Source organism: Athene cunicularia (genome assembly GCF_003259725.1).
Source record: "Athene cunicularia isolate RWA chromosome 7 unlocalized genomic scaffold, athCun1 chr7_part1, whole genome shotgun sequence".
In the NCBI taxonomy this organism is placed as follows: domain Eukaryota; kingdom Metazoa; phylum Chordata; class Aves; order Strigiformes; family Strigidae; genus Athene; species Athene cunicularia.
The window spans coordinates 31,917,211-31,937,700 of NW_020799107.1; positions in this window are offsets into that span (position 1 = coordinate 31,917,211).

Genomic DNA, 20,490 nt, shown 5'->3' on the forward strand with positions numbered 1-20,490 from the left:
CACGGCCGCCGGGACGGGTCCTGCGGAGCCCCGCCGAGGGGGAGCGTCGCGGGGCGGGAGGCCCCCACGGGCACGGATTTCCCCGTCTGTCCGTGCGAACGGCCCTCGTCTCTGCAGGGTGCACAAACTCCTGCAATTATTACCCGGTCTGCTCTCCCACGCGCTGTTCTGCCCGTGTGTACATGTATACACACACGTGTGTGTGTGCCTAGGTATATACATATATATGGGTATCTATGTACATACTTGTACGTGTGTGTATCTGTGTATATACATATACGTGTGTGTATCTATGTATATACATATGTGTGCGTGTGTATGTATATACATATTCGTGTGTGTATCTATGTATACACATATACGTGTATGTGTATCTATGTATATACATATACATGTATGTGTATCTATGTATATACATATACATGTATGTGTATCTATGTATATACATATACGTGTGTGTGTATCTATCTATTAGCTGGCTAATAGCACAAGCACGGGGGTGGATTTCATCACCTTCCCCAGCAAGCACTAGACACTCATACAAATCCCATTTCTTATTCTGTTCAGAACGCGTGCCTACCTCAACCATTTACTTATTAAAAGGTCATCATAAGCACTAGTTGATTACACCTCTTTTCTCCATAAAAATTTGACAGCTTGTCTGCGCTCAGAAACTCATGAAAGGTCACACTGCAGGTTTTCTCAAATGAATCATCTCTACCTGATCAAGCAGCCTTGACTGTTTTTTTTTTTTTAAGTCCCCAGAAGCTTATTTGTGGTGGTGGTGGTGGTGTCTAAATATTAATCCTTCTTCCCAAATCAGAGCTGGATTAGCAGAGTTGTATCTCTCTAATCACAGGTGCACACACTTAGGATAGACAGCTGCTTTGACATATTTGGCTGGGAGTCCTGCCCTCTCAAAATACAGCCCGTACCAACAGGCAGGGCCACATCCATGCTCTATGTTCATCTGCTGGAATGGTGAAGTGCTGATTTACGTTTGTTGCCCTTTCCCTTTGGGCAGAGCTTGTAGGCAAAAATGGACAAGCGGCTCAGTTTGTCAGCCAGTTGCAACTGTACCATACCTCAGCATATTAATGAGTAACACATCTTTAATGTGGTTTTTATTTATGTTACCTGGGAGAGAGAGGGAAAAGGTTTATGATTTTGCATCAGACAATGTTTCTAAGATTTTTGTGTATTCTGTAATGAAACATTGATACAATCCCATTAGTGGCAGGTTGAAGCTCTCTGATAGCAAAGGCTGCAGAGACACGAGGCTGGCCAGGCGGGTGTGTGCCGTAACACCGATCCAAAGCAGGATGGAGTGCAGAGCAGGATGTGGCCCTTCGTCATCAGGTGCTGGGGAAAGCCATGTTCAAAATCAATCAAGTGGTAGTTTTCCCTAGAGTGTGTGAATATAACTCTATCCTACTTTCGTAGTGTTAAAAACTCTTTCTTCTGTCTGCTTAACCTTTTGAAAAGCAAATGATCTAAAAAATTCTGGAGTTGAATTTCAATACTTAGAAGTGCTGCTTTTAGTTTCCTGAGAAATGATGCTCCCAGGTAGGCTTGCGCTGTCTTCCATGCAGGTTTCTCTGATTTAGTCACATACAATATTTCTAGAGTGAAATTCTAGCTCAGTTGCATTCAATGACAAAACTCCCATCAACTTTAATGGAGGCAGGATTTCACCCTTGATACGTTCTGCTAGCTGAGCAGTGTAGATAATTGATTATTTGTCAGACTCAGTCATTTGCTTACCAGTGTTTTCCTGTCCTTAGCATTTCAGTTTCTCTATTTTATTACTGGAAGTAAAACAAAACAAAGCCAAATATCCTCAACAAAAAGAACTGTGAGACAAACCTATTACTAGTATTATCAGAATCAGAATTTATGGCTTATTGATAAACTAGAAAAATGAAAAAAGGAATAAGCGATACTCAGGAAGAAAATGATGCTTATGTCTGCAGAGAAAAACAAAACAGCTTTCACTGACATTACAGCAATAGCTAATTCAGGGGTTAAGGACAAAGAGGTGGCTGAATGTTTCTTGTTCTATTTCCAAGGCAGTTTGAAAAAGTAGAGCAAGAAATGTTTTTTGGTTTGTTTGGGGTTTTGGGGATTTTTTTTTTGTTGTTGTTTTTATTTTTTTAGATAAGGAGACCTGTAAAGAGGCTGAAATGCTACTGACTTTAATTACTAGTTTATTGATTGGGGTAACATTTATGCAAGTGCTAAGGGGAGCATATTCCTCAAGAAAGGTGCAGTAATACAGTATTGCTGTTATTTTACAATTTGCTGAATTGCTAATAACAAGCAAGAATGGGGCTGCATGAATGTAAAGCAGAAGAGTGGTCAGTATTTTATCTGTAGTGATAAGATTTTGCCTGAAATTTGCCTTCATGCTACATGGAGAAAGATATCTCCATTGTAAGGAAGCATTCAACAACATTCAAAAGACTGGAAATAAGAAGTATCTGACAGATATAGTTGTAGCCTAGTGGCTGATATTTCTTTAATTTGCCTTTATTTTTTGAAGAACAGTGTTAATGGGAAGTACATAAAATAAAGGATTTGGAAGAAGAAAATTTGGAAAAGCTATACCTATGAAGAGAGCAAGTTAATTAGAGTATAACAAAAGAAACAAATCTAAATCAGTGGCTCAGAATGTCTGTTGTCAGAGCCAAGAAGCCTTCCACATGTATTTCCACTAAATAGAAAGTTGTGGTGGGTTGACCCTGGACACTGAATGCCCAACAAAGCTGCTCTATCACACCCCATCCTCAACTAGACGGGAGAGAAAAAAATATAAGGAAAGGCTCGTGGGTTGAGATAAGGACGGGGAGATCACTTGGCAATTAACATCACAGGCAAAACAGAGTGACTTGGTGGAAAAAAAAAAAATTATCAATCAAATCAGAGTAGGATAATGAGAAAATAAATCTTAAAGCACCTTCCCCTGGGCCCTCCCTCCGTCCCGGGCTCAGCCTCACTGCCCGTTTCTCTCCCCGGTCCCGCCAGCAGCGCAGGGACGGGGATGGGGGCTGTGCTCAGTCCCTCACCCGCTGTCGCTGCCGCTCCTCCCTCCTCAGGGGAGGACTCCTCACCCTCTGCCCACGGGGTCACCGCCTCCTCGGGGCACATCCCCCTGCTCCGCCGTGGGGTCCCCCCGGGCTGCAGGGGGGTCTCTGCTCCCCCGGGGCCTCCCTGGGCGCAGGGCACAGCTGCCTCCCCAGGGGCTGCCCCAGGGGCTGCGGGGGAACCTCTGCTCCGGGCCTGGAGCCCCTCCTGCCCCTCTGCCCCGCTGCCTGGCCTTGGCTCCACCGACATGGGGGGAGCTTCTAGCACCTTCGCACAGAAGCCACCTCTGTACCCCCTCACTACTAAAACCTTGCCATGCAAACCCAATACAGAAGTATAACCAAAAAAATGCCTTTAAAAAAACCTACTTGAACGTTTATGGCATCATTCTTCCCCTTCAGGTCACGCTGACTTCAGTTAGATTCTCTTATTTATTCAATAGAAGAAATACAGCATAATTTTTTAAGGAAAATTTTTGGTTTTGCATAACAGTGTTCATATTTTTCTGCCTCACACCATGGCACTCTTCTCACCACATGCCGTGTTTTTGAAGCACTATACTCTTTATTGATGTCTTCTCCATTAAAGTCATTAAACCTACATATATATATATATATATATATATATTTACGATATATTTATATTTCCTTTTACAGTATTGCTCACATGTATGAAAAGGTATGTACGTGTTGTAGGCAAAAGCAACACAGATCTGTAGGACAGATTTCTGAGCCACTGACCATGCATTAAAACCTACCAGTTTGTGTTTTGGCTTTGACACATGCTGCCACGGCAAGCATTGAAATCACAGGTCAGCCATCTGCGGGCGGGGATACTTCAAGTGGCTACCAGGCTTCTGTCCTCAAAGGGGAGGAACATTGACCAACCCTGAATTTTGGTGGTGTTGTGAGTGCACGTGTGAGCTGCTCTCCCTTGTGAAGAGGCACCAGGCGTGCAAGCTGTGCAAGTGTGTCTGGAGTAATCCACAATGCTCCTGCTTGCTTGTACGTATGTTAATAACTAGGATACTTCTTACTTGATAAAGCAGGTCCATGATATATCTTAGTCACGTTTGTCAGATTCAGGGGAGAGTCTAGAGGGATCTAATACAGAGAAACAAATAAACACGTTGATGGCTGGAAGTGTCCACACGGCTGGAAATAATACATTTGAGAAAATGTTATTCATTATGTGTCTGGCTGTGACTTTGGCTGGCTGTGACAACAACTTCTGTCCTTCACAACAAACCTGGATGATGGAGTTGTCATTTTTATTGCTGTTCTTAATAAATGTGACTGCCATAAAATACATATTGATCAAAGAATCTTTTAAATGGCATTTTACCCTATACAGGTTCTGTAAGAGAATGATTTTAAGCAAAGAAGATTGAGGAGTAGTCAAAATATGGAATGGTATGACAATTTTTTTGAGAAGGAGGGCTTGCACAGAGCACGTTAAATGAGGGAAGGTTAAACATGAGGTGGATTTAAGGCTTCCTGTCTTTAAGTTGTGTCAGGTGAGATGGTGAACCTTCCAGACTTTAATAAAGATCCTCCACACATTTTGAAGTAGCAGTCTGCTACCGCAGTGTGATTTCCCAGGTAGGGGTAGGGCAGGACCAGCTCTGCCCTGGACTGCTGATAGTTGATTAATGTGGGATCTAACAAGTCCCTTCTTGATATTCTACCCAGCCAGATTTAGCGTGACACTTATCTCTTTACTTGCAATCTCTTCACTTACAATCTCTGTTCTTCATCTGAGTTGATCTGTGCCATGATTCTCTGGTGTGTTAATGAGTTTTCTGTATGGTGAAGCACTAGAGGCCTTGTTAAACTCCAGAGACATCCTGCCTACTGCACTTTATTTATACACCCACTCTGTTACTCTTGACAAAGAGAAGCTGAGTTGTTTGAGTTTTTGTCAAAAAATTTGTCTTACAGTAATTTTCTCTGCTCTGGCTACCCACGGAGGCAAATCCAAATATATTATTCACCTGTTACTTCAAACCCATTTAAACTTGCCAAATATAAGTGGTGTTTTACACAATTCTGCCCATACTCTCAAAGTTGTTGTTAACTGCCTCAGATGTAATTTTTGACCGTGGTTGCGTTCAGCAGAATGATGACAAAGCATATTCCTTTCTCTGTCAAACTGAAATAATGTAAAGACAGTATACCTGCCCTCAGAAACAAAATATTTTGGAAGCAGTATTTGTGCAGTCTTTTTTGTTCATTAAAGCTGAATGCAGGTGGAGCTCTCTCTGCCTGCTTCCTTATTTCAGTATGTATTAAGTCCATCCTAACCAAGCTTGATTGGTGGTTGGGAAGATGTGGTCTACCAACATTCAGCTGTGGTGTGTGGTTTAGGGGCTGAGATCCTTTGCTTACACAATTGGAAATACACATGTTGGTGAGAATCCAGACCTTTGATGAAAGCTATGGTTGCTCATATCTCTTTCTGTAGCCAGCTGGGTGACTAGAAGGGGGTCTTGCACTGTCTATACTTCAGCATGTGAATTCATGCCTCAAACATACACTGATGAAATGTGCTCTGTTTGGATTTATAGAGAAAAGGGACTTGAAGCATCATCCACCAAACTGTCATGGAATCTTCAAACTTTTCTTATGACAAAGTACCAACCGCTTGTGCTCTTTCTGTCCACTTCCAGATGGTCTCAGCATGACGGTCAGTCTGTGTAATGTCTTACTACCCCACATTCCATGCTTTTGCATTTTCAGAGGCTGATAGTTTACTAGGTCTATTTTGCAATGTCTTATGATCCAGTCTTACCAGCTTGGATCACTGATGAAGAAACTTGTTTTTCTAGCTTCCCTGTAGTTTTCTAGGTCACTGAGAAGTATAAAAGTAGAATATTTATTATTAAATAAGCATAGAACTGTCATACAGACCAGTGTTTGTTTGGTTTTTTTTGTTTGTTTGTTTTTAATAAAGGTGGAATGCTACTGTAGAAATGCAGCTGAATTTTAGTCATAAAAGATACTCAGCTGCTGTAATAATAAACATGAACACGAGATGTAGAATCGTCCACTTGTGTAGAACAACTATTACAAACACTTCAAAATCCTTATTGCCGTTTGATTTGTTCCATCTTCCCGTACTCATGATTGCTAGATCTTTCAAAGAAAGCTTTTTTTCCCCATACTTTTAGTTTTACAATATCCTTTTATGAAGAGCACTATATTGCAGAAGATTTTGTAGATACTTTAAAGGATGTATTTTCAACAGTTTCTTTCAAGTGCTCAGAGCTGACAAATACAGAGATATCCAAAAACTCGTGTAAGAAATATAATTGACTGTATAATTACTGGATCTTCTTCAATATAACCGCAACTGAAGTTGTTTGTATGGTTTCTTTCCCTCCTCTTAGCTTCTTGAGTGTCCTCCTATGAACATACTAAAATTCTGACATTCTTTAGATCCTTAACTTTATTCTCCTTAGCACTTCAATCGAACACTTACGCTTCTGTTAACGAAGACATCCGTGATCATGATTCCATAGTTCAAATTAGATTAGAGGACAGATTCATTTTCAGCCGCTCCGGTTCAAGTCAGAACTGACTTCATTGTCACCAGTTGAGTTAATCTGTCTCTGCACCAGTGTAGCTGGTGGCGTGATCAGCATGATAATCAATTGCTGAGCTGTAGGCAAAACTTTAAGGTTACTTCATAATTGCTTAGTGTTGCAATAGCAGAATACAAGTGTTGGCCCTCGCTGGTTAGCAATCCCTTTGGTTCCAAACTGACAGAGAAGCCAGTTTTAAACTGCTGTTAGAAATATTACACTGATATTACAGGGGGACATAAAGGTAAATTCCTTTATATTCTCAATTTTTGTAAGAGAAGTTGAAGTAGAATATATGTGTGTGTGCGTATATAAAACATAAAACTATTTCAGTGTCAAATGCGTGTTGTAAAGAAGACAGCCAACTTTCCAGTGCTGTGTAGAGAAATAGGTGTACTAGAACCACCTTTCCCAGTGCAGCCTGGCAGATGTGTGAGCTGCTAAGGCATAGTTACATGCCCAGGCATGGCCGCAGCTGACCAGCAGTGTCACGCAGTGCCAGCGTTGCCTGGTACCTGTCTCCTCTGCTCCAGCATAAGAAAAGGCGGTGGATATGCTGGAACTGCTTTGTGAAATGGCTTCTGTTTATCGGGCGCTCTCTGGATAACACAGAGGCACCCTTATCCAAAAATGTTGTATAAGATTCAGAACTAAAATTCTGAGACCTGCTTAAATCCAGTTCAGCATTTGCAAAAAGTCTGAAAGATTTAAAAGAGATTTAAACAGGTATTAGCAGGCTATACCAGTGAAGAGATGGATGCATAGGCTGTTTGTAGCATCTGGCCAGATGCTGTATTCATCTGATCTTCAGCTGGAGAGGACCTCTGTGGGGTTATTTCAGTTTGAGCAAATTAAATCAGCCTTTAGATATCTTTGAGGTGTTTTAGGTTCTCCTTTGATCCAAGTAACAGAGTATGGGAAAGGAAGTTTAGAATAAAATCATCTCATCCCTGACCTTTTGCTCACATTTGAGTCAGTAGGGCTAGACAGTACTTTTATCTTTCTTTAGATAAGGATGTGAAAAGTCTTCCGAACAGTTCCTTTAGTCAATTACTAATTAAACCTAAAAGAGGAGGCAGATAATACCACAAAGTGGAAAAAAATAAACCAAAACCCAAACAGTGATCTACTTAAAATAGAATTTTCTCTAAAAAACGTGTCCTTTAATTGAAAAGAGTGTTTTGGAAGCCTAAATCCACAGCTGTTAGTGAATATGTCTGTTCAGTGGTTCTTTGGAGCTGGAATAATACAGTTTAATAAATAATAGGTGAATTACGGCAAAGAGTCCGAAAGCTTAAAAGGGTATTCTGCAGCGCCAAACAAACGTGGAATGATGCCAGTATTATGCTTTTGGTATGAATTTTTAGGTCTATCAGTGTAGATAGGATCATGTAAAATAAGTTTGTCTAAGCTATTTAGATTAGAGGGCTATGCAGACTATCACAATCTCATGTACACCGCACATATAAGAAAGAATTCTTATTTTTTGTGGTTTTATACCTACAGGATTTTTTCTTGATTCTGTTATATGGTAAGTATTTTACATATCTTACAGATTGCACACCAAAGATCAAGCTCAGACACAGAAAACCCTCTACAAAGATTGTATGACCTTTCTTCAGGTGCCTATGGGGATATCACTTGGTAAAGATAAGTCACTCTCATTAAGATTCCTGCTGACAGTTGGCAGACCAGGTGGTCCTGCATAACACAAGAGCAGGGTCTCATATCCCGAGTCTTTAAACATTGTGCAGGTATAAAGAGTGGCTTGCCGGTGCTCTGAATTAAACCAGACTGTTTTGTTTTAGTTTAAACAGTTGCTGTGTCCCTTGTGTTTTCTGAATATGTCCTGCTTTCCCCCTGAAATGTGCCCAATTTACCACCTGTCTTACACCACATTTTGGAGTCTTGTAGATCTCTTCTTTCACACTTCTTTTTCTTTTAAAATAACTAGAGCTTCCAAGCTGCCTTGAGGGGTTCCAATAGGCTGGAACAGGCCACTGACAGCCCACTGTCTCAACCAGTGCTTTTCCCTCACAGTGGATGCTGCTGGATCTTTCCTAGAGATATACAACCTTTCCATAATAAACTGCTGATTAGCATCATAGCTTTTTCTTTCTCACTTCAGACTGTCACTAACCACTCTCTGTCCAAGACTTCTGCTTCACTTTGGGCCAGCACACACTATCATGGTGTTCCAAACGGTGCTCCAGAGCTACCAGCTTGTGTGCGACCTTAGCTTTCATGGAAAAAGTGAAAATGCAGATAATATTGTAATGAAGAAAACTTGAAATGCTGAATTAAGCATATGTGATGGAGAGCTGTCTGAATTCACAATGCACTGAGAGCATACCTCTGTTACGTGCAAAGTAAGCTCTTCATCTTTATTAAAAAGCTGTCTCCTCTAGCGATTAAAGTTTTGCTAAAGTCATTGCTGATTGGAGATTTTTAAAATTTTTAATCCTTTTGAAATGAATTATATTTAAATTCATTTTATTACTTTTGCCAACTTTATCTAAACCTCCACTGAATCATTTCTGTTACTTTCCTGGGAGAGAAAACAGTAGGCCAACATCTGTGTGTATATGGGTAGAGTACATGTAATTTCATAGTGTGTCTACTGTCAGTTTTCTTTTTTCCAGTTGTACTTGCCTGTTCTTTCTGACATTTTGCTCTCTGTAGTAACCCACTGCCAAATCTTATAAAACAACATTTCCTTTCATATTAAGAATACCACCAGAACCTGGTAAAGAGGAATTCTGTTCTTGTTTCTGGCATTAAGTGTGTGTCATTAAAGAAACTGCAGTTTGACATATCCAGCAACTGTACTGAAAATGATTTCTTACAGGAAATAATGGCTTGCTGTTGAAATCATTAAAATGAAATTCTTGACTTGTCTTGGGATCTTTGAAGGTATGGAGAGGCAGACTTGCATAGTTCTCTGCCTGTTAGGCACATCTGCATGCTGACCTGCCTTCTAGGCAGACCTGAATAAGTTGCTTGCCTGAAAGGTGCCGTACAGAGGCTCATAACTTACTTTCCAGGCAGACAAGAACAGGTACCTGTCTAGGAGACATCCCCTTGTTGATGACCTGCCTCCAAGGCAGATCTGTCTAGTTATCTTTTCCATCTTTGAAGCAGCTCCATACAGAGTTGTGTCCTTAGCAGACTGAACTGCTGCCTGCCTAGGAGGTACTTGGGTCGATAAGCTTCCTTCTAGACAGTCCTGAGCAATTATTTACCCAAAACATCATCTTTCTGAAAGAGACATTTGGAATGTGAATTTGTAAATGATGGTTTTAGTTCTGACTGATCACTGTGCTGATATTCACTGTTAACCTCACACATATAACAAATATAACAAACATCCCTCTCCCATGTTTAGAAAAACAAAGAAGCCTGTCAAAAAATTCTGCTAATATAGCACAGAGTTTGCACATGCTTGTGCTTGCTCCTGTGGCAGTAATCTAGCTGCCAAACTTGCTGAAGGGAAGGAAGGGAGTGGAGAGACTTTTTTTTTAAATTCAGAATTGTTATTCTGTGTTGAAGGACTAAAGGGAAGATGGACACTGTATGTTTCATTGTTCAGCCTTTAAAACTGTGTATGATCATTATGAGTTAGGGAACCAGTTCTCAGTCACTTTTCTGATATTATAAGTGCCACATGCTCATTTTTAATCAAAGAAATGCTTTATTTTACTCAAACAAACCCTCCAATTACTAGTTAATAGTAACATACAGTTTAGTTCCTTTTCTTTTCCTAGAGAAATTCAGATTGCAAGTCAGATATTAAACTTGAGAAAAAAGTGGCTTATGTCCTCAAGGCTATAAATCTGCAGTAGTAAAGTCACTTGATAAGGGATAGATCAGATATTAAGTATTTTTATCTTTGGGGCAACATTTTTGTGTAATTATATTGATGTAATTCTGCAGTAGCTTGGTAGCACTCAGTGTAGTCACTCTGGCAGACATGGAACAAGCCCAGAATTAGGCTCTTCTTTTAGCTCTGCTTGTGTTTTGTAGATGAAGCAAGAGTCTTCCTTCAGCCTTGCATACAGTTTGGAAAACATATTAAGGCAGGAAGTGCAGCAGTTAACAGTAGGTTTTGCAGTACCTATCGGTCCTACTCTGTTTCTTCCTGTAGTCTGAACTAGTTCAGTAGTAGACCAATATCTCCTGTCACAGATAATTTCTCCCTCTTTCAGTCACTCTAAATCTCTTAGCTGGGGCACTATGTATGAAGAGCACTTAAGAGTGGTGCACTTTGTCTGAGCAAAGGTGTGTCCACCTCTGCCAGAACGCAGGAGCACTTTGTCATAGGACAGACATCCGTCAGCGTGAGTTGTTCCTGACTTGTGTCCGGCCCAGTATGTGTTTGCACTTCCATCACACTCCTGGGTGCCCAGACTGTGTGATTCTGCTGGAGAAGTCTGCATGTGGGGTAGGGACTAAGCAGGATTTTCCACAGCTCCTTACAGGCACTCTGGTGCCTCTGGATGATAAAACAAAATTATTAAAGAAGACAATCTTGTACTTGGAATGGAAAGTGGTGAAATTTATATTAGTTCTTCAGTTCTAAGCTAGTTTCATAGTTTGGAAAGGCATTTTCTCTCTCTTCTGTTCAAATTAATTTCATCCATTGGGTATAAAGAATAGAAGTTAGGAGCCTGAAGTTATGCTGTGGTATCCACAAATACAGGTATGATCCCCTTTATTTTTTGGGTCATATTTCTTCCCTTCAACCTCTTTCACCCAATCCTTATTCCAGCATATTTCGACTAATGATTATGGTTGAAGAAATTGAAATCTGCTCATGGGTATTTCTCAAGCAGACTAAGTTTGTCAGCTAAATTATTCATTGTGAATTAGCTCCTTGGAGGCAAGGACTATACTTAGTGTGATGATGACCGGTCCAGACCTCTGGGTACTGCTGCAACAGTCAGATGTAACGTTGACAACATTCACACTTTCAAATGGGCACAAATGACAAAGTGGATTTCTCCAGCACACATTAGTTGTGTGGCTAAAAAGCACAACCTGCTTCGGAGAGGAGAGTTGGCTGCTGAGAGGGAGCAAATGCCCAGTTACAAATCGACAGTTGCAAGTGGTAAAATGTAGTGAAGCTGTGTATAACATTTGGGTGTAGAAGATTTATTAAAAGACTACCTTTGTGGGAAATAGCTGTGTCCAACCACTTCCCAAGCATGTTATTAATCAGCGTTAATTTGTTGTTTGTAAACCAGACTGAGATTCTTGCAAGTCACCAGATGGCTTGGTGCTATGTGTCACTAACTGGGGCAGATTCTGATCTGCAGAACTGAAACCATGCTTATTTGAATCCATGTTTTACTTTCTGCAAGACCTGGAAACGTTTCTAATAAAATGATGTGCCATTACATATGTACCAGTTGATAATATATGGAAGGTTATTAGTCCAAATATGCTTAAATAATTTTTGAGAAGTGATTGGAAGTGTGCGTTTTAAAAACCAAAGTATATTGAAGAAAATGTACTAACCTCATGTTTTAGTCAAAGGCTTTGCAAAGGGTTTGGTTTTATTGGTGTAGTGTCCTTTTCTAATCTCAGCATTGTGGAACTTACCAAATGTGTTGCAGAAAAATCCTGTGATGCTCATCCATGTGTATTTTGAGAAACAGCAGGTGCTAAAGAGAAGACTTTAATGGGTATGGATGGAAGAGTTACTGAAATCTAGTGACAGTGCTAGAGAATCTGCAGTAGATGTAGGCAAAACCCCTCCAAACCTCCGAACCCAATAACCTTTAGTGAATTCAATAACCAGTAACAGAGATCTGAGTTCACCATAATTTTTAGTTTGAGTTTCGTGATGCTGAAGTCCCTGCCAAGCTTTTGCCAATCCTGTCTAGGTTCTTCATCTCTACCCCACATAACAAAATATATCCTCACACAGTGTGCTGTGGTCTCCTATATACAGTAAGAATGATGAGTGCAATTACCAGCTGGGAGCAAGGTGGAAAAACTTCAGCTTTTCCTCATTTCACAACCGTTCACTGGATTGAATCAGACACTTAGGGCATTTTAGAAACTCATGCCAGTTTCTTATGCACAGTGTTTTTTACACCTTGTTCAAGGTTACTTCGTGGGGTGTGAACACCCATTCCGGTGCACTGGGTATAGAGTAAATTGCCTGGAAGTGCTATTTTAGACATGAATGGAGAATATTTACTTCCATCCTTTACTCAGGCCAGACTTTTTTCACAGGCATTATGGTTTCAGAGTGAGCTATGACCTGTTTTTCATTTTCTCCTGGCTGTTTCTCTCAAAGGATGGGTCTATCTCTGTTCTCGTTTCCAAATGAAACCCCACTGCTCATCCTGTTTTTAAATCAAATCAGCATTCCACCCCATCTCCTTTTTACCACCTGAGATATAATAATTTAAATGCTTTGGGAAGGAAAACCAGCCACAAAATTTAGTGACAGAGAGAAATGTGTTATAGTAAGCATTAGTTCTCCAAAATGCAGAACTCCTGAAGTCTGGTTTCCTATGATTTTGTGCCTGTTTTGGAGCTCAGTTATAACTGAGCTCTGATTCATGCCACAGCTTTTTTCTTGATAGGGTTGCAAAGTGCATCATCACTGTCTAAGTGTTTGTATTGATAAACTGTGTTAGGGAATACAGGGCTTTTGACCTGCTACCTCTCTGTTGGGCTTGGTTAAACTAGCTGAAAGATTAAAAAGTTACTGAGTGAACTGCTGGACACGTGCATGCAAGCAGGCTGCTTACATGCTTTTGCTTCCCTGAAAATTCATGCAAAAAGCCTGGCACATCTCATCCTGACTGAACTGTACAATTTAAGTAGGCCCTGTTTCTCCCTGGCATCACTTTAAAACTAGAGGTAAGCTCACTGTACCTTCTCTCCATTGGTCTGGCTGACATCAGTTGTCAGTGTGTCTTTTATCCACATGGCCTTTGTCCTGGGGCCTTGAAACTGCTCCCAGCTGGTTTCTGCATCTTCAGCAGGTAGTTGCGTTTGGATTTGAGGCAGCCTGCTCCTTGCTGCAGCTTTTCTTTAAGAGTGAGTGCATCAAGGTACAGCACATGGGTCCATTCTTCTGTCTCTGTGCTTGTTAGCTTTTTCTGGATTTTAAGCCCACAGCTCACAAATCCCCCACAGCACAATAGCAGGCAAACAAACCAAGACATGTTTTTCTGCAAAATAATTAAAGCCTTCCCCACTTTTAACACAGCATGTAAGGAACCTATTTTCCACTTACGTGCACTGAGTGCATCTCCCACAATTACAGTATCTCCAAATTACGAGTTCCCTCCTCTTGGTGCACATCCAGGAGTGCACCTTGCCCAAAGGCAAGATGGTCGCTTTTGCTCATTCTGAGTTTACTTGTAGATTGGAGAGCACAAGAAAAAAATGTGCTACCGGCATGGCCAGCAGCTAAATGTCAAAATTTGGCTCTAAGACAATACTACTTAAACTATTTCTCTAAGTAAGCGCTCCTTACACAAGGAGGGATTGAAGGATCAGACTCATAGCGTTGTAAAATCACTCTCTTAGGAATTTTCAGAACTGCCTAGAACATTTTGAATCTAATTCTCCAAACCCTCAGGCAGCTTCGAATATCTCAGCTCTAATATATTGAAATAACAGACACTGATTAAAAAAAAGAAAAACACCAAACCAAAAACCACACAAGAGGGCAATACCCTTATATCTAGACAATTCCCAGCAGGGTTGACAGAATAACTGCGGACTGTGCTGCAGACGTCTGTCAGCACTTTGGTGTTGATCAGGGTTGCACAGAGGGGTGACTCAGTTGGCTACCCTTGTGCCCACAGAAGCCCAGCATCTACACATTGGCCACAAAACCCATGCTTTACTGTTAAAATTCGGGTTTTTTTGGTGGCAGGTGTTACTGCTACATCAGCAGGCAGATCTGTTTTCCCTGTCAAAACTGTCTCAGTGCTGGGACTGGTTTCTTTACTGGGCTGCTGAGGTGCAAATCTCCCAGTATAGAGGCAGCCTTGGAGGCAATGTAACTCAGAATTTCCCCCTATCTCTGCCTTAGATGTATTTTTAAAGGTCTTTTATCTTGCTTGGTCAGACATATTTCCTTAGGAAAATTCTTATCATTTCCAAAGATACAGCGACTTGCTTTTTTTTTAAACACGTGGCAGTGTGCACAGAAAGATGATGTCTGTCGGCGGTGGAGTTCCTGGGGCAGCAGGGCGAGGTGACGGAGGCTGGAGTGGATTTCATTCCCCAGCACCAGCCTGCCTGCACGGCCGCCCAGCTCACACTCCACGAGATGGCAGTGCGTTCCTGCTCTTAAAAACGGCTTTAACTTTATTTTAACCTTGTTCTAAGTTAAGTATTTCATCAGAAGAATTTCTTCTGAACAGAGATTGTATTTTCCCTCAAAAAACTGAACAGGGAAGATTGTTTTTATTGTCTTTTTTAAAAATATAGGAGCTGTAAAAAGGCTGGAGTAAACTTCAGGGTTTCAAGTGGCAACTTTAAGGGATCTTTTTCTTATTGCGCCACCCAGTTCACCACCTCAGGTTTCCCCCCAGCTGAAAATCTTGCAATTGTGCAAAGGGACTGCTGCAGAAATTTCATGCAAGCATCAGAAGCTGTTCATCTGATTATATGCCAAAGTCTCATTTTTGTAATTGTGATGAGTTGTTTCTGTTTTTGAAGAAATGTTTTTCACCTATTTTCCTGGGGTGTTGGTTTGGTTTTTTTTTTTTGTTTGTTTGTTTGTTTGTTTTTTTAATGCCAAAATCTCCAAGGGGTACAGTCAAGCCACTGATTGAGAACAAGGAGATGGAGCGGGGGCAGGATACAGGAGTGAATTTTTGTCTTGTGCTATCAGCTGAAGAACACCTTGGAATGTTTGCAATTAGATTATTTCATAAATATTGTATTACAAGACTATAAACACTAAAAACCCACTTTGTAAATAACTGTTTGTAAGAATAGTGATTTTCATTCCTTCAGCTGAGTCTCTGAGGATAATACAGGAATAAATTTAGCATAAGTAGGATAAACTACCTATGCCATCAGTTTTTTCCAGTAGTTAATATTACATTTAAACTGATAATGATGGAAATGATTTTTGAATAGCTTGCTATTTGAGGTATTTGTAATTTTTAAAATTACATTTTAGTGTAATCTCTGCTGCCTTATATGAGCTTATGTTATGCATGTTGTTATAAGAAGAAAAATGAAAGAGGAGAAGAAACTCCTTGAAAACAGTTTCTATAAGGTCGGCAGGTAGGTAAAATCTTAATTTACATTGCAGACATTGCGTGGGACTCAGAAGGGAATAAATACATAAAGAGAGCCTGTGCCAGTCCTTACAGTACACCATAGTACTGTCGAGAGCTGTGAAGCTGCAGCTCCTGCCCTTTTAGTCACTGGTGGTGTAGTTCTGTACACAACCGAGTAGGAAATGCTTCTTTATTTCCAAAATGAATTCCAGTCAGAGGTAGGCTAAAAGCACCATTCATTTAGATTAAAGATCCTGAAACTATCATGTTTGCAACCATTTGTCACAGTTTAAGTAGCAGTGCATAAATGTCGTGCTGTTGGTATACAATTTAATCTCTGCTGACAACAGCTCCATTTCTAAAGTTTCCTCAGCATCTTTTTTTAATGGTTTACATTTCTTATAAACAACCTCTGCTGCTTATGCAGAAGTGGGAAGACTCTGCAGGTGACCAGGGCTGAAAATCCTCCACATGGGGAAAAACTGCATCAAGGGCAGTGTGTGTGGGAGCACGGGTCAAATGGTGTTTGTATCTGATGGCAAGTGCATCTAGCTAAATGTGTGGGTTTCCATTCTGCAGGAACATTTGATGGTTTTTATCGTTTCAGATCAGAACAGATTGGGTAGATTTTGTTTTGGCCACTCTTCTGGTGTCCACCTTGTCCTTACTCCATTTCCTGTTATTTCCACTGTCCAGACCAGGGGAAAAATAACTCACATGACAAGAACTTGTTTTTTCTCCATGATATTTGGAATTATTCTGTTAAAAAATATGAGCAATGATTACAATTTTATCAAACACAAATACTTAAGTTCTAGTGGATGTCACTCTTACTGTACTGTTGGCTGAATGTTTATAGCTGTAGGCTTTTACTTGCATTAAAGCATTGGCCCAGAGAGAATAGGTTATAAATCCTAGTGTCTCTTCCCAGTGATAATGTCCTTTATAGACCTCCTTGCTTTGTCTTCTGATTCTATCTGTGCTTGAAACTATGCCCAGCCTCGAGCAGGCGGAGGAAAAAATGGTGAATTATGTGCTGTTAAGAAACTTTGCTGAGCTGTTTCATTGCAACTAGCAGGAGCTTTATGGAAATTTATCTTAAACAGAGAAAATAAAGGTGTTGCTACATGGAAGACTACACTGATAGTCAGAAACATGAGTTGCAGAAGCCTCATTGCTTCATACTACCAAACAGAAATGAAAAGAGATGTTTACAGTCTAAGTGCATTTTTCCTAATGCAAAGGGAGAAGAGGGTACATCTGAGCTCAGGATATCCTGAAGGAACCAGAGGTCTGTTTTAGTGGGGTACTTTTGATAGAGCTGAACATGACTTCTGAAGACTAGGGTTAATGTCCTTCTTACAAAGTTGCTCATGAGAACGCATATTGTATCAGTACTTCAGAAAAACTCTTCAGTCAGTGCTGCCAGGCTTCTGTAGTTCTCACTCACATCTTTTAAAATGCTTGCAATTGTTCTTGGTAGAAAAAGAACAGATATGCTTGAGTAACCATTATACCCACAGAAGAAGAGTTTCAAGCGTATGGAAACAGAATCAGTCCCAGCTGACACATTTAAGTTGTGTCAGTGCTAAAAAACATTATAGCCTCCTGAGTCTGCGGGAGAAGTGCCATCTCTTGAGCAAAGATCAGTTTATCTGGAAGATGCAGTGAATAAGTAGTGGCATCAGATTCAGGTAAAGGAACAGGACTGACAGAAATTACAGGCTGAGACTGGTGTTTGGTGGTAGGAACTAGGAACCAGGCAGCAAGAAAGAGCAAAGAGATCAGGGGTTATTATATGCAAATACCTTATCCAAAATGCTCTGAACTTTAATTTCCAGGAGCAAATATTATATGAAAATCTTGATAATGGAAAGCCAGTGCTAAATCTGAACTGAGTTTGCAGCCTTCTAAAATACACTTCAGGGAAGAGAGCTGTCCGTCTTGTCGGATTAGAAGAAGTCTGCACTTCACACTTATGCCTTGCACCCTTTCCAGCTCATTTGACTATTCAGTTTACTTTACAGCACTGGTTCTCACAGTACTGTGATGCTTTTACTGCACTGTCTCTGCCACATGATTAGAAATGTTGGACCACCCCAACACCTGTCGCATAAATGGTGTTTCTCTATTTCTCCTTCTCCATTTTCCTAATGGGTTTTCTTTCCCTGACACCAAAGTCCTTTTTGCCCTTTGCCTTTGTGCAGCTGACAGCCACACTGGCCCATTTCCCCTCCCCAGCCTCCTGGGCAAGCTGTCACCACATCCTCCTTGGCTCCACCAGTGCTGGGACCAGTCCTCTTCCACCTCGCACAATGTCCAAACATGTCTTGTGATCCCCTTTGCCAGACAGCCATCCTTCCCCATGCCTGAGCAGGGCTAACACCCTCCTTCACAGGTTATTTCATGTGGAGGAGAAGTCACTGAGAGAAGAGACAGATCCTGGTGGCAGGAATGTGTAATGGACCATTTTTTGTCCAAATGGAACTTCTGGACCAAATATATTGAGAACTCCTCTTCTCTACTTTCTCATACAGTGCTGACACAGTAACCCTATCTTCACTCTATTTTCTTCCCCTGATCTTCTTTAACCTCTGCCAGGTTGTAGTCACAGTGATTTTACCTGGTATTTCAACATGCTTTTTTCCCAGTTATCTTTCCCTCCTGTTAATGAAATCAAGATCCTAGAATCCTCTCTTTGTAAAGAGTTTGGGACCAAGTGAGAAGAGCTGAATTTTGAACACACAGTAAATACATTGTGAATTTCAAGCAAATCTTATTTTTCCTTCAAAAACTTACCCTTTTCTAAATTTGAAACTTTCATTTCTTCAAGGTCGCTTAAGATTTAATTTACCAATATGATATATGCGAAGAGTTAATTTAATAATCTAATATGACATTTTTTTAAAATTGCCTAACAAATATATTGTTAGTATGATCACATCTCTCTGAAATGAAAATCAAGACCACTCAATGTCCTTTTGTCAAACTGATTGTATCTAATTAAAAAAGAAAGAAATCCCAGTGATGCAGCTTTTCTTGCCATTAACATGCACTGCACAGGTTACTAACTAATTTAATACAGAATGTTGTCTTGCATTGCTCCATCCTTGATGAAACTGCTCTGTTTAGATGAAGTTAAGGGAAATTCTAAGTTAGAAAAAGAAACAGCAATCCCCACCCTAATACAAAATGATGTATAATTTGACCATTTATTTCCTTTCCTTGATGTGTGTATCCAACTATGGAAGCAGATGTACCAGCCCTTGGCCTCATACTACTGCTAGCTTGACACTCTGATTTCTTGGTAAATAGATAAACATGCCTATAAGATTAAGTGACAAATTCACATCAGCACCCAAAGCTCTTTAATCAATACCACTAATCCATTAAAGATTACAACAAAGAATTATGTTTCTGTCCTTTCATTCGGTATTAAATGCAAACTGAGAAATAAGAGACTAAAATCTTTCTAAAATTAAATGAAAAAAGAAAATTACCCTTTGCACATTTTAAAGATAAAGAACCCTCATTAGTGCATGTGCTAGCCTAGACAGACTGCCTTTGAAAGCAATTTAAGTATAACAAAGTAATTTTCAAATTAAAAATGGGAGCGGCAGGTGTATAAAATGAAAATGTAACAGGGGCAGCCAAACAGCCAGATCCCAAATCCCATCTATCTCCTGAATCTGACAACAGTTAATTTGGCCAAATGGCAACTGCACCTGAAGGAGAGGGGGCAACAGCTGAATTAAAGCCAAGGCAAATGCCTGTTGAGAACTTAGTGTGGGATTTAAAGTCCATTGAAGTCAGTGGGAATTTTTCTATTGACTTCAATTGCCCAAATCTGGTCTTCATTGCTTTGAATAAATGAGCATTTATGATTCAGCATAGCCTCTTTCCCGGTGGAAAGAGCTCCTGTGAGAAGCTTCATCAGAGTGACTGAATTACAAGCCAACAGGATTTTGCTGTAATTTATTTAAAGGTATTTACATGCATGAGAGTATGCTTGGAGAGTCAGGTTCTGTGGGGATGAAATTGGAAAGGATGCTTGCTAACATAATGCTAAGGTGACCCAAGTAAGTGTCCCCTACTATCTGTGACCTGTTAAATAGTTTTGAAAACACACCTGAGTATTGAAAGAGGTTAGCTTATTGTTTTTGATTCACTTGCCTCTGATTTCCTTTTATGTTCTCATTTCTATTTTCCCACTCTCCTCTGCCATAGTCTTCTGCTTGTTATAATTGAAAACTGGTAAGAGAAATGTAACTTTCTATAAACATTCTCTGTGTAATAACATTTAAAAATGTAGTACTCGAGCCTTTGAGCGGACTACTGGGGTTGTTAGATCAAGGTCATAATGAGTTGATACGTTTGCTTACTACAATATATAGGAGCCTAACTGCAGCTGCAATCATTTACTTTCACTCCCTGGCTCTTTGAGAGTTATTTGGTTGGTTACATGAGGTGTCAACAATAATGCAGACAGGGATGAAACCTGGGGAAATTAACATAAATAGTGTCAATGTGCTGTCTTCTGATGTAGTGCCAGTTTCT